The following is a 14,044-nucleotide window of genomic DNA, read 5'->3' as shown; positions in this document are numbered from 1 at the left end:
CAGGGTATCGATTACAGAAGGAGCCCCAAAAGGTGTGTCTTAAGGAAATAGTCTATCTGAGAGATTTGAATGTCCGCTTTCCCCTTGCGGTCTCCCTAGGGAAGCATGCTGCAGCTGAGGCAGAATGGTACCGTGGAAAGAGCTCTTTCCATCTGAAGTCAGAGGTTCTAACACTGCCTCGGTGATTTGAAGCAAGTCATTTAATATCCTGGCCTCAGTTTTCTTGTCTGTAAAACGAAGGTGGTGGAATAAATGAGTTCGAAATTCAATTCAGGCTAGCCATTTAATATCATTACTGAATTTCCTTTCTCCTTAATCTACCTCGACCTTTCCTTCTGCTATCTTTTTATATTCATCCCTATCGTGGTATATTTTTTCTGACCACCAACCCAGGTTTTCTGTATTGGGGAAGTGGGGGTGGGAGGGCGGGGACACCTATTGGGAAGAGGCTTTTTAATTGACAAACTTAATGCCGGTTTGGGGCTGCAGATTCCCAGGTTTTGAGGGAAGGATGAATCTTGGAGTGGGGAATAGATTTCAAGGAAAGCAAAGAAACAGGGCAGGTAGCCTAAGGGTATGCAACAGGTTGGGATCCAACTACTCAGGAAAAGAAACATTGGTTTAACTCTGGTTGTAAAAGGACATAAGGTGAATTCATGACTCTTTCCTGCTCCCTGCTTGGAAAATGGAGATAGGCTTAGGAAGGAGCATTCTAAGTGACTATCACTTGGTGAGAGAGGATAAATTGTTGATTTAGAGCTGGGGAGGGCCTTAGTTCAACCAGTTTATATTATAGATTAGGAAACTAAGGTTCAAAGAGATTGGCCAGGGAATTTACTAGCTAACAGAACTGTTGCGAGGAAAGCACTTTAGGCATGCATTTTAGAAACTCTATGTAAATATGTAAAATGTGAACTGATGATGTTTATTATTAACTTTGTTGTCTCTCTCCTCTATCCCCAGGGAAGTTCAAGGTTTTCATGGGGAGTTTTCATTTTTCTCCATTTCTATGTATTTCTAAGGGTTGCCAGTCTAGTTGAAAAAGGAAATGAGCTGGAATAGTGGTACAGCAGGGAAAATAGTGAAGAGATTTTGGACCTGGGGAGAAATACTTTCAGAATATTGTCAGAGATATCAAGGCTGAAAGTTAAGTGGAATGAGGGAAACCTTAAACATTGCTGTGCATTAATTTTCTGTTCAAGAGATAGAAAGTTTTCCCCAAACTGGGTCCTTCTTAAGGTAAGAAAGATTCAGTCTACGTATGGGATCCACCAAATTAAGCATTCCCCTGATTATCCAGTAGTTTGTAAAACAATATTCCCTCTTCTTTTTTTGGGGGGGGGGCTTAGGTCATTTGCCACCATACCCCTATCCTTCTGCCTGGCTTTCCTTATTAAAAAGCACACCAGACACAGTTTGTCGATTTATTTTTCATTTATTTTCCTCTCTATTTTATTTATAGTAATGAAGCTGCAACCCACCCACCCCCCAATCTTTGAGTGGGTCAAGAACTGGGAAGATACAGATAGTGGGAATGGAAATTATTTCCAAAAGAAACTCTAATGTTGTTACCCCGGAATTCCTAATTCAAGGTGCTTATCATGAATGAGGTTCCCAGTTGGTTTTGAGAGGTCCCAAGCAGAATACAGGCTTGTGCTCCACCATTTCCACATGGCTCAGCCACCTCTCTTTAAAAGGGAAATTGTTTTCATTGGTCAAGGTATTCTGCCTTCATAACTATCCTGAATAGTTCCTTTATGATAACCTGGAGAATCCTGTTGAATTTCACACTGACTAAACAAACAAGCAAACAAACAAGCAACACGAGGAATTAAATTTATTTTATAATGCCAAGATTAAGAGGACACAGAAAATATTCTTATAGTTGAGCAGGTTACCTACTCTCCCACCCCCCACCCTCCTTTCCAGTCATTCTCCGGAATAAAAAGTCTTGAGGTTTCATTGAGATGAATTAGAGAAAAACTGCCCTTCCTATTCGCCAAAAACTAGCCCAGGGCCATGGCCACGTGTTCCTTGGGGCACGATATGAAATATTCGATGGTTCGGGGTATGCCACAGTCCGATTTTGCAGAAACTCAACTCCCTGGAAATTGTCTCTCTCCCATCTCTTCACGCCCACCACCTGCAACCTTCTGTTGTAGCCAGAAGCGGAAGGCCACACGTTTTACTCCCTCACCCTGTCTTGATCACCTCTATGGAACTGATGCATAGCTCTCCACAAAAGTCAGTAGATGGGATCTCAGCAACAGGTTTCTCGGTATTTCTGACTCCTTGGAGCGGTAAAGGAGGGAGATTATTTTAATTGCAAGAGTTCCACCTAGGGAGAAAGGGGAAAGGGTTGGAGGGGTGTGGGGTGTTGGGGGGGGGGGGTGAAAAACAAAGAAGGCAGTGATGAATTGAATGGAGAGGAAAAAAGAAGACAGGAGAGGAGAAGAGGGGAGGGGAGGAGAGGATTAAAATTAATTCGGTCATCTGAGAAGTCAAAGGGGGAGAGCAATTAATTAATTAATAATTCATTTGAATATCACTCCGTTAAGCCAGTTTTATTTCCTAGTAAAAGCCATTGGGCTCTCTGGTAGTGGTGCTGATAATTCAGTGTTTTAAATGAGCCTTTCGTGTATATCAAGGACAATCTAGCAAGTTAGTCTTTTAAAATAATTGATTGTGGAGAGGTACTAACTCCAGCTAACAATTATAAAAACATTATTGGGCTGCATTCATTTCAGTCTAGTGCCTAATGTCAGGTAGGTAACGCGCCAGCCCCACCACTTCATTCAGTGTGGCTCAAAAAAAAAGTACCGACCATGAACTTTTTAGTGAACGTCAAACCCAGGTTAGTGCATTATGGAGCCACAAAGAGAAATCGGAAAACTCCTGAAAATGTGAAAGCTGATTCAGATGCAACAGCCTTGCTAAACTTGATTTTAATCTTGAAGGATGAAGGTTGTGTCCCTGAGCTAGGCGTCCAAGCTCAGCGCGGCAAGGAAGCTTTAAAAAGTATATGAATGCATCAGAAGAGGAAACTATGAATCGATCGGCTATTGTAGCTTTCAAACCCCTCTTTCCTCTCTAGTCCTGCTGCTCCCCCCCTTATCCTCTTTCCCTACCCCCTATCAACACAAGGGGATCTGTGACTCCGAAACATGTCACGGAGAAGTGAAATCTTTGCAGAAGAGCCTGCTAATGCATTCAGAATGTATAGTTTTCCAAATCTGATGTTTTGCAATGATGACATTAGTGTGGCAACCAAAGGTCCGAGACGACAAGTCTGCTGCAGCTGCTCTGCGCTTTGAAATGCCCAAGACAATGAGAGCCACTGTTCTCCAGCGCTTCGCCTTTCCACTCCATTTGCATAGTCTGTTCTGCCTGATTGACCAGCTTGGTCTGTCCGAGGGACTAGTATTGTTCACAGATCACTTCAAGATGGCAGAGATGACAAGATTCAGGTGAGAGATGAAGTGGGATGATTCTCGAAAGCCTTAAGAAAAAGCAGCCCTGGGAACTCCGGCGCGAATGGGACAAGAATCAACCACACACTTTATTCAGTTTCAGTATCTGTTTGCGTGTTTGTTTATAAAGACCTCATCAGTTGCTAATGGGCAGATCCAGAAATTGCGGGTTTCTATGGGCATCCAGGATCTCCCGAATTGAGGGAGGCGTTTTTTGTTCCCACTTCAAGCTAAAATCAATGTTGAGGCTGTTTTATTTTGTTTCACTCCTTCACTTTTAGAAGTTTGTTGTTTTTTTTTTTTTAAGTGAAACTATGGAAATGGAGACCCATGTGTAATGCTTTCTTTCCCTGGGACCACAGAGATGTGTGACGAATTGATGCTGAATTTGTTATTTTCCGGAAACGTGATTTTAAACGAGGGGATCTTGTTCACTCGGGTGGCAAATCCGAGTTTCAAGGAGGAGAAGGCTGAATTAAAAACTCCTTCACCCCCAAATTAGCAATAGAGCACTGTACCTGGTTCCAAAATTAAATTTTGTTTCACTGAACCTCGTTGAAGGCATTCACATAACACTTGCAAGCACACACACATACACACCACTAAAATGATTTTCATTTGACACTGATGTTTTGACTTCATCTCAAAAAGACAAAATCTTTGTAATACAAGTACCTTTTCCCCGGAGAGGTTTCAGTACCATTTGCTGTGATTTCTTTACACCTAACAGCAACAGCACTGATGGTGGTTGGAGCACTGAAACATATTTCCACAGCCAATGTTTTCTTTCCCTAGGGATTTCAATCATTGTTTAGTGTAAATATTGCCAATAAGTTGCTGATACTGAGCCTCTTTCCTGAAAGGTTGAGAAGGAGGCTAGGGAGATCCGATTGGGAAGTGAGCATGGCGAGGCAGGGGTAGGGGAAGGAAGGAAGAAGGAAGATGAAAGTGTAAGTTCTCCAATTGCACCCCGTTTACACATTTCTCTGATTGATTTATTTATTTTAAAGTCAGGCAAGCTTCTTGCTGGAAGGTAGAAAGCTTCAAGTAATGTGATTTAGCTCCAAGACCTCTCTGTGAGTCCGAGACACTAATAGTGCGCTTCTTGGGCACAGAGCACCCTCCATGACCTCAAGCTGCCTCCTCCACGCTTGCAGCACTCCTGAGCCTACCACCCCTCAGTCGGCGCCACTTCTTTCTCCCTCTTCACTCGGACCGCCTCATCCGTTTCCCCCTACCCACTCACCCACCCACAATAAACTCTACCCCAAACATCACAGAGTTATTAGCAGGTTCCTATTTGTCCTCACCCCCTCCTGGGTCTATGGGTGGGACTCACGCTGCTCGGAGAAACTTCGGTGCTCCTGGAATTTGTTTAAAACCCTTCCTGTGTTTACTGGTGACTGGAGAGACGCTTATCTGGGGGTGGGGTGGGGTAGTGGGGAGGAATATAACGATTAATACAACCGCAGGTTTCCAGATAAGTGATTGTGATGGAGATTGTTGGCGAGAAAATAGACAATTATCCGCTGTTAGCTTTACATAAAGATCGCATTAACTTGAATTAGTTATCAGACAAAAGAACATCAGAACGCGCTGCACCTTCCTGCCTGCCAAGGCGGCGGCGCGCGCGGGCGACCCCTCTCTCCCAGGCGGCCCCTTCACCCCTGCTTGCCGCTTCCGCCGCGGCCCGTCGCCGGGACCTAGAGTCCAGCACTTAACTAAGGAAAATTGGACCTTGTGAGAGTTCTTGGGAGGGGATAAAACAAACAAAAAAGAATATCAAGAGAGGCTGTGTTTGAAGCAAGGAACGTTAACGTTACTCCTGCCTCTTCAGCAAACGCTGAACGCGCTTCTGCGAGAAGAAAGGAGGCTTCAGGGGGCCAGGAACTGAGGTCCAGAGAGAATTCAAGAGTGGGAGAAAGTCCCTTAAGTAGGCGTAGAGGTGGGGGTAGCCTTGACTGCGGCGCAGTCTACCCGCGCGCAGTTCTCGCGGAGCTGATTGAAAGGGACACCTATCCCGCTGGCTCACAGAGGCCGAGCCGAGCCAGAGTCTGGGAAGTAGCAGAGAGTGCGGGAAAAGTCAGGCTTCCCACGCAGGGGCTTGGGGCCAAAGGACCCAGAGGGCAAGGAGCAGGTATCCCAGAGAAATGAAATCCTTCTCTCCACACATACACATAGTTTATGAATGTGTTAATGTACACAGAGAAGTCCGAATCTTTCTACTCTTGTAGAAAAGAGAAAAAAGAAATGGAATTGCCACGATAGGTTTGTGGGTTGGCAATGAAGGTCCAACTTCTGTTCATATGCCCCCCCCCTCCCGATTTCTCCTCTCTTTCGCTTCTCCCAGTCTACCATCTCACACTGAAAAGCCCTTTTTATACTTCCCTCTCCTCTTCCCAACTCCTCCTCCTTTCCTTCTTTCTCTCTTTCTCTCTCCCCCTCTCTATTTCTGTCTCTATTCCTATCTTCCCCCGCCAGCTCTCCCCACCCCCAGGAAACGCTGATTTCTCAGTCATTGGTAGCAGCTAAGGGCCGTAATTAATTATAGTGCGAGGTGACCCGCGGCTCTTCTCTCCCACTGCACTAGGACAGACCAGGAATAAAGATCAGGCAAGCAGAAAACTTGCCTCTCTGAGCTCAGTTCAGTGAAATGTTTCGGGACACAAACTAATGAGGGACTCCTGCTCCTGAACCGTTAGGATGGAAATAAAAGCAGGGCGGGCTCGGAGTACCCCTAGAATTAGGCACGAAGTAATCTCTGGATTACCCCAAACTCGCCCTTCTCCATCACATATAAAGGAAGCAGGACTTTAGGCTTCTCCCTTAATAGCACCCAGATGTCAACACTCTGGAGGAGGAGGGAAAGTAGATGGAAAAATTGGAGTCTCGCTAGGGGCAAACGTTTGGGATTTTTGGAATACGCGTGATAAATGCTTGAAGTGGGATTGGGGTTAGAGAGTGGGGTCTCCGAGAGTGAGGAAGGAAAAAAGAAATTCAGCGCAGGTCAAAGGGTGAATCTCGGTTTGCCCCTCCTTTATTTTGTGGGGACTGGTTGGAAACTACATGGTACAGCCAGGTCGTTAGTCTCGATATTCTAGTCCTAACATTTGTATTAGCATTACGACTGGTTTTCAATACACGTATTTAATCTGCAGATTTTAGTAGAATAGGGCAAATGCGAAGACACCCAGCTCTGCGTTCTGCCACGGGGCTGAGGGCTCTTCTCTGGGGTTGGAAGTCTCCCTCTGTTTTCTCAGGCAGGGCCTCCCCAGCACCCTGGAGCTGTCCCCAGTGATCTGTGTGCCGCTGTTACCGCCACAGCCCTTACAGCAGCAGCCACCGCCGCTGCCGCCGCCACCGCCGCCGCCGCCGCCGCCGCCGCCGCCGCTGGGTCCCCGCTGAATAGAGCGGATAATGACCCCCGGTTCCCAAGACAGGCTTTCTGCTGCCTGGTGAGCCTTGGATTTGTGTGGTCCAAGCCTTTCCCAGCTTGTCCCATTCTGTCACCGGGATAAGGGGCTCCCTCGGCTCGTTTGCACCTGCGTCGCTTTTGGCTCCTTCAGGAATGCGCTGAAGCTTGTAATCAGCTTTGTGAAGCCATTGAGTGCACGGCTGAGTGAAACTTCCAAAGCTCGAGGAATACTGGCCCGGTGAATAGGAGCCAGCATGGGGCTGCTCTCCAAGCCTTCGCGCTGCCAAATTCCAGCAGAGCCCCTCACAATCAGTCCACACAAGCTTTACTGCTTTCCCCACACTAAGAAAAGTGAGAAAAGAAAAGCTAAAATACCAGTCACCGAGGTTAGCAGTTTGTTCCCAGATTAATGGCAAACGGCTCCCCCCAGACGAAGCTCACCAATTCAGGAAATATACAAAAAGGGGTGAGGGTGGGGGCGGGATGGAGTGTGGGGAGGGGGTAGGGAAAAGAAGGAGCCAATTATTAATATCACTCCATAAGCTTTCACATTTTCTTGCCCTTATATTCTCCTCCCTTCCGCAGGGTGAGTGTATCTTATCAAAGAGGTCAGGAGGTTCTGGTATCGGTTCTAGATCTGTGCCAAGGTCCTCAGGCCCCACTAAATTTCTGAAGTTCTAAGTTGAAAGTGTCTCCCTGATGCAACGTAGAATGTGAATTCCGTGCCAAGAGAGATAATTGAAAAGGGATTGACTTTGGGGTCAAGAAATTTGGTTTCAAGTCATGGTTTTGCCACTTAACCTATTCGAACCTCAGTTTTAGCGTCTGGAAAATGGGAATAATGGTGTTTATCCTGACTTATCCTTAACTTCAGAGGGCTGTAGCCAGGATCACATGGGCTAATGGCTATGAAAACAGTTTGAAGAGCATAAAGCACAATTCAAATGGAAGGCACTAATATTCGTAATAGGAAAGAGAGTTAAGCAGAAGATAGACTAGATATGGGGGGCCAGCGGGCCAAAATAAGCATAAACATCAGAATCCAGGCCCGTTCCCTTAATCAGAAGCTCAGCATTGTCGAGTTTGGTTTCTATATAGCCCTACATTATTGTCCATGATGACAATGAGTAAGAGAAGTGGGAACAGGAAAGAAAACAGAAGTTCCATGTTGTGTTCTTCTGACCAAATGGCATAAGAAATTGACACACTCCTGAGGAGGTTGACTCTCAAGCTGCTAACTTAGCTCATACTCTCAAGGCTTTTGTCCCAGGCAGGAATGCACTCTACTTGTTTATTATTTTAAACAACAATGTGTCTATTGCCCTTGGGACAGCCATCTTCCATAAAGTGATCTAATTGCTCAGTGGTACCTACTTTTACTTTTCTTCACTTCTTGCTTTCTCTTCATTCATATAAAGTGAGGGAAGTTTTTTCTTTCTTTCTCAATTTGACCTTTTCTCTAGGAAAGAGAGAAAATTATTTCACTAGGAAAGAGGGCACAGTCAGTAAAAAAGCCTCAAAGTAAGTTTTTTTGATTCCAAGAAATCTAAAAAATCATTAGTCTTTAAAGTCCCAACTCAAACAGGTTTGGGAAGTATGTTCCCCTTTTACTTAGCATCTTATTGTTCATTTCTCTCTGTGGTGTGTGAGGACCATCACTTCACATAAAGAAGGAAAGACAGCATTATGACTGGACATTCTTGGAAAGTCTTGTTTTATAGCTAATGTGGCCTGTTTAGTGAGCTAACCATCCAGTACCTCCCTCCTTCCCTAGAGTGCCTGTCCTGCTATTTTTTCAAGTGCAAATTTATCATTTTGAAGATTTCACCAGGATTTCCATCCCTTGCAATGGACACAAACATCCCCCCGTCCTGTAGTGTTTACTCACAGCAGGATGCCATTCATCCTGTGGGTGTGCAGTAATGCATCACTGGGCATTGTGTTAAATGGTCCCCTAGTGGCCTGAAAGAGTTAATGCATCTCTTTAAATGCCTAACTTCTTATCAAGCCTGAATGAGAATAATGATAAATAGGTGAAGAACAGGAGAAGCTCTTCCTTTGTAGAAGTTCTATGACATCGCTTCTCTAGTTTGCCATCCCATGGAATTCTTGACTCTAATCTTTCATAAAGCAATCAGAGCAAGAGTTTTTCTAATTATATACATAGCCACACACACACACACACACACACACACACACACACACACACACATACACACACACTTATAATCACAGACCTGAAGAATGTTAGAGTTTGAAGGGACTTTGGAGATCATGTGGTCCCACCAACTCATTTTACAGATGAGAATACTGAGGTCCAGAGAGAGTAAGTACTTTGCCCCAAATCACAGAGGAGCACTATCTCTATTGTTGCTATACATTAATTGTAATAATAATTAAGAAGGCAAATGGGTCAAGCAATTCAGAATAAAAGCAGCAATTCCAGTTTCTGGACAATTCTGCCATTCACCCAACATGACAAAATTAGAGAATTTGGAAATGCAAAGGACACAGAAAACCTCTGTGCTTTCATTTTTCAGATGCCCCAAACTGTTGCATCTTCTGCTACATTCTGTAAATATCTCAGACACAAATTTCAACATTTAAAGTTTTTTTTTGAACTTGCCTTTTTAGTTGTAAAGTTCGACATGGTGTTTTCAACAGGATTGCTTCTTCTAACCATTCTCAGTGACAAGTCAGGAGGATATGCAGTAATTCAGAAATTAGTGAAATTTTATTCTTGGTGGGGGCCTTGGATTAAGAGGCTGGGAGAGTGTGAAACAAGTCAACGTGTAATTGTATGATAAGGCTCTCACGAGGAATTTATTGGCCAAGTTGCTATTTCTATTCCTTCCTAATCTCGTTTAGCACATTCATTCTCTGCAATCTGTCTCCATAATCTTCTGTGGCAGAATGGCAGCCAATAGACGCATGCATGTTTGGAGAGAAGAGAAAATATGCAGAGGCGTGATAAACTGATGCTAATTATCCATATTTAGGACACCGAGTGCAGAAGATCAAGGTTTACAAATAACAAACCAGAGCCAATGATGATGGCTTCCTAGTGTGGAATATATTGGAGGGGACAAGATAAGGGTTTCACATGCAGAGGAGATTTATTGGTCAAAGGGTTCACCTTCCACTTTTCCACTTTTATATAGCAGTAAATTATTTAGGCTAAATTCACCAGAACATTACTCTTTTATTTGGCAATGTGCCATGACTTGCTCTTTCTTTGTGTCCTTTCAATGCAAATCCTTGTAGTGTAACATCAGTTGATAAGAAACAAATAATTGAAGTAATAGGTAATTCCCTTTAAATTGTGCATATAGGACGCTAAGGTAATCATCCTAGGAAGAATGAGATGAGGTAAGGAGCAGAGAACTGAAAGTGAAACAATATCAACCTCGGCTATTCTGTGACTTTCCCCCTCACCCTTTGTGGGTGGGTAGGTGGGGGAAACCATGCAGTAAATATAGTTATGCACATATGTATGTTCAGACACATATCTGTGTGTGGGACTTATACACAGGAATATGTTTCTAGGGGCAGTGTAAAGGCATTAACATTCTCCTCATCTAAAAACACTTTTTTATCTGGGGGGCACATTTAAATTGTGCTTATCCCCCCTTATCCTTTCACCTTTCTATCAATACACCCCTACTAAAACTAATGGTAAATAACAGTTAAATCACACCTTTCCCTCCTCTCCCCTGAACTTACTAGCTTTGGAGAAAAAAAAAAGCATATAAAGAATATGGAATGGCAATTCTGCTGCAGCATGGGTGAAGGGCTATTGGTCAAGATTTTTAGCATATTACAAGAATTATCTTGTCAATTTTCCAGAGAACAAGTACAAATTGAGTCAAAGTTTGCAATAATTTGGACACTAATTTTTAAGTAAAAAAAAATAACTAAATCCCATTTGATTTGTGTGGTTACTAACTTTTGGTTCTTGGGTTTCTGCCACAGCTTGGGACATCATGTTGGAAGCCCTTCCCCTCCAACCTTCTGCTCTAAGCATTCCACCAGTTTCCTTTATGGCTCTTCTTTGTGGGTTTCAGGACAAGGTGACAGGAGCCCCCTGTTAAATGACACATTGCACAAAGACTTTGTGAATTAACCTATTTCGGATGTCAGCAAATTATTAGGTGAAGATGAAGTGGTACAATGTAAGGCGGCCACAGAAAAGTTTTCCCAAATTCCTATGATTATTCTCTGGATTTTTCTCTCCTTTAAGCATCTTTACATTGATGAATGCCATGTCAATCAATCAATAAAAATAAAGGTTGTGGACTCCAAAACCAGACAAAAGTCTTGTGAGTTAACCCATTGTGGAGAGGGGTTGTAATTTCCAGATTAAGGACACTGGAAGGCATATTTGGTGATTCCTACTCAGATAAGTATTGCTTTGCTCTTGAAATTCTCTTTCCTTTGGGAAAATAGGCCCACAGGTGGAGACCTCTGATGGTCTGACAGAGGGAAGTGTACAAGGAATGTTTTAGACACAGTTAGTATTTCAAAACATTTTTAATTTAGAAATTTAATTTCAAAAATTCATTTTGAAAGGTTTATGTTAAGTATAATTTAAAATATAAATTCTAATTATATTATTAAAGCGTGATATAAACAATAAAATAGAACCTTAATTTAGGAAATTAAGATTAAAATTTCATTTCTTTAGTTTGATAAATAAAAATAATGTCTTTTGTTGCTAAGTATTCAATAAATGTTTTCTTTTTTAAAAATTTCTTGGGTGCAGAAGGAACATATACTTATATAACCCCAACTGCCCTAAAATGAGGCAATGAGGGCTTAGAGATTCACTACAATTTTATTTAACCCAAGTCAATTCAACAACCATTTATTAACTGACTCTTGTCACATAGAAACTGCTCGGCTGGTGAAGATACAGAAAAAATTAAGTTTCTGACCTCTTGGAGCTTAACTGGTAGAGGGAGTATAGGTAAAGGGAATGTAAAATTTACACATATAAACCATAACTATGTAATAAGTTTAGTATATAATAGAAGACACATATAACATACAACTCAGGATCTGAAAATACTCCCCCACCTAGGAGGAAGGGATAGAGATAAAATGGAGGAAGCTAGCATTTGAGCTGAACTTTGAAGAATAGTAAGATTTTAACAACTGAAGGGATTCTAAGAGATCAATCCTGAAGTCACAGGAAAAGAAACTCCATCCTCAGCCCTCTCTCTACCTCCTAGTTTCATATTCTAGTAGCTTAACAAATGATTTTGTGGAGGATTAACAGAGATTTGTAAGGAGGGAAAAGCTCTACAAAATAATGCTTTAATTTTGTATTTCTCTAAAACCTTCAAATTTGCAAAAGGTGTTTATTTGTTAAAGATCAGTTATTTCACTCTTTAAGGCTTAGATGTTAAGGTGTTTCTGGTTTTGTATTTGTAAAGTACATAATATAATGAAGAACTACTTTAAAGTGCTAACTGAACAAAGAAGCTGGCTTTGCAAAGATACTTTTTTCTCTTTCCAGAAATAAAAATTACATTACTGTAAAAACCTATTTATTTTAAAATTAATTAAAAATGATTAATAAAGTGCTCTTTAAAATTTTAGTTGTATGTCTAAAATTTCTAGTTACATAAACATGTAATGTCATGCTTATTTTATATTTTAACTTAATTGGGATGTCAAAATGCAGTTAATTTAATGAAGGTAGAGACTGGCTCTTATATATCTTTATATAGTCCCCAGTGCCTTCAACAGTGCTGTGAACATAGGAAGAATTTAATAAATGCTTGATGAATGAAGCTGGACTTATTTGACCAAGTTAAAGTAGAGTACATGACTTTTTAAGAGTCTTTTTGCCATTTTTAATTCATTTGAAGTAACAAAATGTAAGACAGTCACTGAAAAGTTTTCCCAATTTCTTATGAATCTTCTTTTAATTTTTATCTTCTATAAACATCTCTTGACAACATTAATGAAGGCCACATACATCAATCAGTCAGCCAAAGCATTTATTAATTGACCATTCTGTACCAGGCAGTTTGTTATAGTACTAGAGATACAAAAATGAACAAAAAACTTTGAACTCTGTGCAGTTTACTATATATCCTCATCAAGGAAAGTGAATGAGTTAATTTTCTAATTCAAGGCCAGTTTGGGGAATAATTTTCATCTTTGGACAGATTTATGAGAAATGGTACACAGAATACTTGGCCCTTCAAACTTGACAGCACTAATATCCTATGGTGAAGACACATATACACATATATACAGTGACTAAGAAAAAAAGTTGTATAAAAATTTATTCACTCAATCAGCAAACATTTATTAAATATACTCAATAACCATTGAATTAAACAATGGGTTAATTTGATATTTAAAACTTTGCCAAATTCATCCATTTTCTACTGAATTTAATCCCTCCCTCCTAATTCATTTTTTGGGGGGGATATGGACATAGCTCAACCTAGATTCTCTTTCTATATCTCTTTCTCTTTCTCTGTCTCTCTGTCTCTCCATCTCTCCTCCCCCTCCCTCCCTCCCTTTCTCTCTGTCTCTGTCTTGGTCTGTCTCCCTCCCTCTCTCTCTTTCTCCCTCTCTTTCTTTTTCCCTCCCCCTCTCTCTCCCTCTCTCTCTCTCTCTCTTCCTCCCTCTCTCTCCCTCTCTCTCTCTCTTCCTCCCTCCCTCTCTCTCTCTCTCTCTCTGTCACATACACTCACACACACACACACACACACACACACACACACACACACACACACACACACACACACCCAAGAGCAGGATATATTATTTTAGGCATACACAAACAAAATTCGAGCACACACACAAAAAAACTTTAAACTGAAATATATAGGCAATTGAATCAAAAGAATTGTATCGGATTATTTGAATTACCTGGATAATCACCTCAACTCCCTGAAGTCCCTCCTGCACGTAGACCTGCCACATTATCTCTTATGCTTTCTTCTCTTCTCAGGCTTATGAGTGCTGCCAAGTGCCACAAGTTGTGTCTACAAAGGTCAAATGAAGAGTCAAGTATTTATTTGGTGTATTCAATTAATATAGACAGATAATTTGGATAATTAATTCAAGCTTAGTTTTCCTTTCTCAGTTATTGATTTTTTGCTTAAATTGTCCAAATTGTTGTTTCAGGTCTCTACCT

The 14,044-nt window shown here is 41.7% G+C and overlaps 1 long non-coding RNA gene across 4 annotated transcripts in view; it reads right to left on the bottom strand.

Moving 5' to 3' along the window:
• Window positions 1-1,820: 1,820 nt before the first annotated feature.
• Window positions 1,821-14,044, bottom strand: part of LOC130455875 (uncharacterized) — a 366,804-nt gene continuing 354,580 nt past the window's right edge. For 3 of the 4 annotated variants that reach the window (XR_008914079.1, XR_008914076.1, XR_008914077.1), the window contains exons 3-6: window positions 13,777-13,892; window positions 10,832-10,969; window positions 8,260-8,344; window positions 1,821-2,338 (exon numbers count right to left, since the gene is read on the bottom strand). This is a non-coding gene — a long non-coding RNA (uncharacterized LOC130455875). Of the gene's footprint in view, window positions 2,339-6,479; window positions 7,228-8,259; window positions 8,345-10,831; window positions 10,970-13,776; window positions 13,893-14,044 lie in introns of those variants that run through there. The other variant, XR_008914078.1, reaches the window with a different exon arrangement.

The sequence above is a fragment of the Monodelphis domestica genome, chromosome 8 (assembly GCF_027887165.1).
Source record: "Monodelphis domestica isolate mMonDom1 chromosome 8, mMonDom1.pri, whole genome shotgun sequence".
In the NCBI taxonomy this organism is placed as follows: domain Eukaryota; kingdom Metazoa; phylum Chordata; class Mammalia; order Didelphimorphia; family Didelphidae; genus Monodelphis; species Monodelphis domestica.
This window is presented reverse-complemented; position numbering and strand designations above follow the sequence as displayed.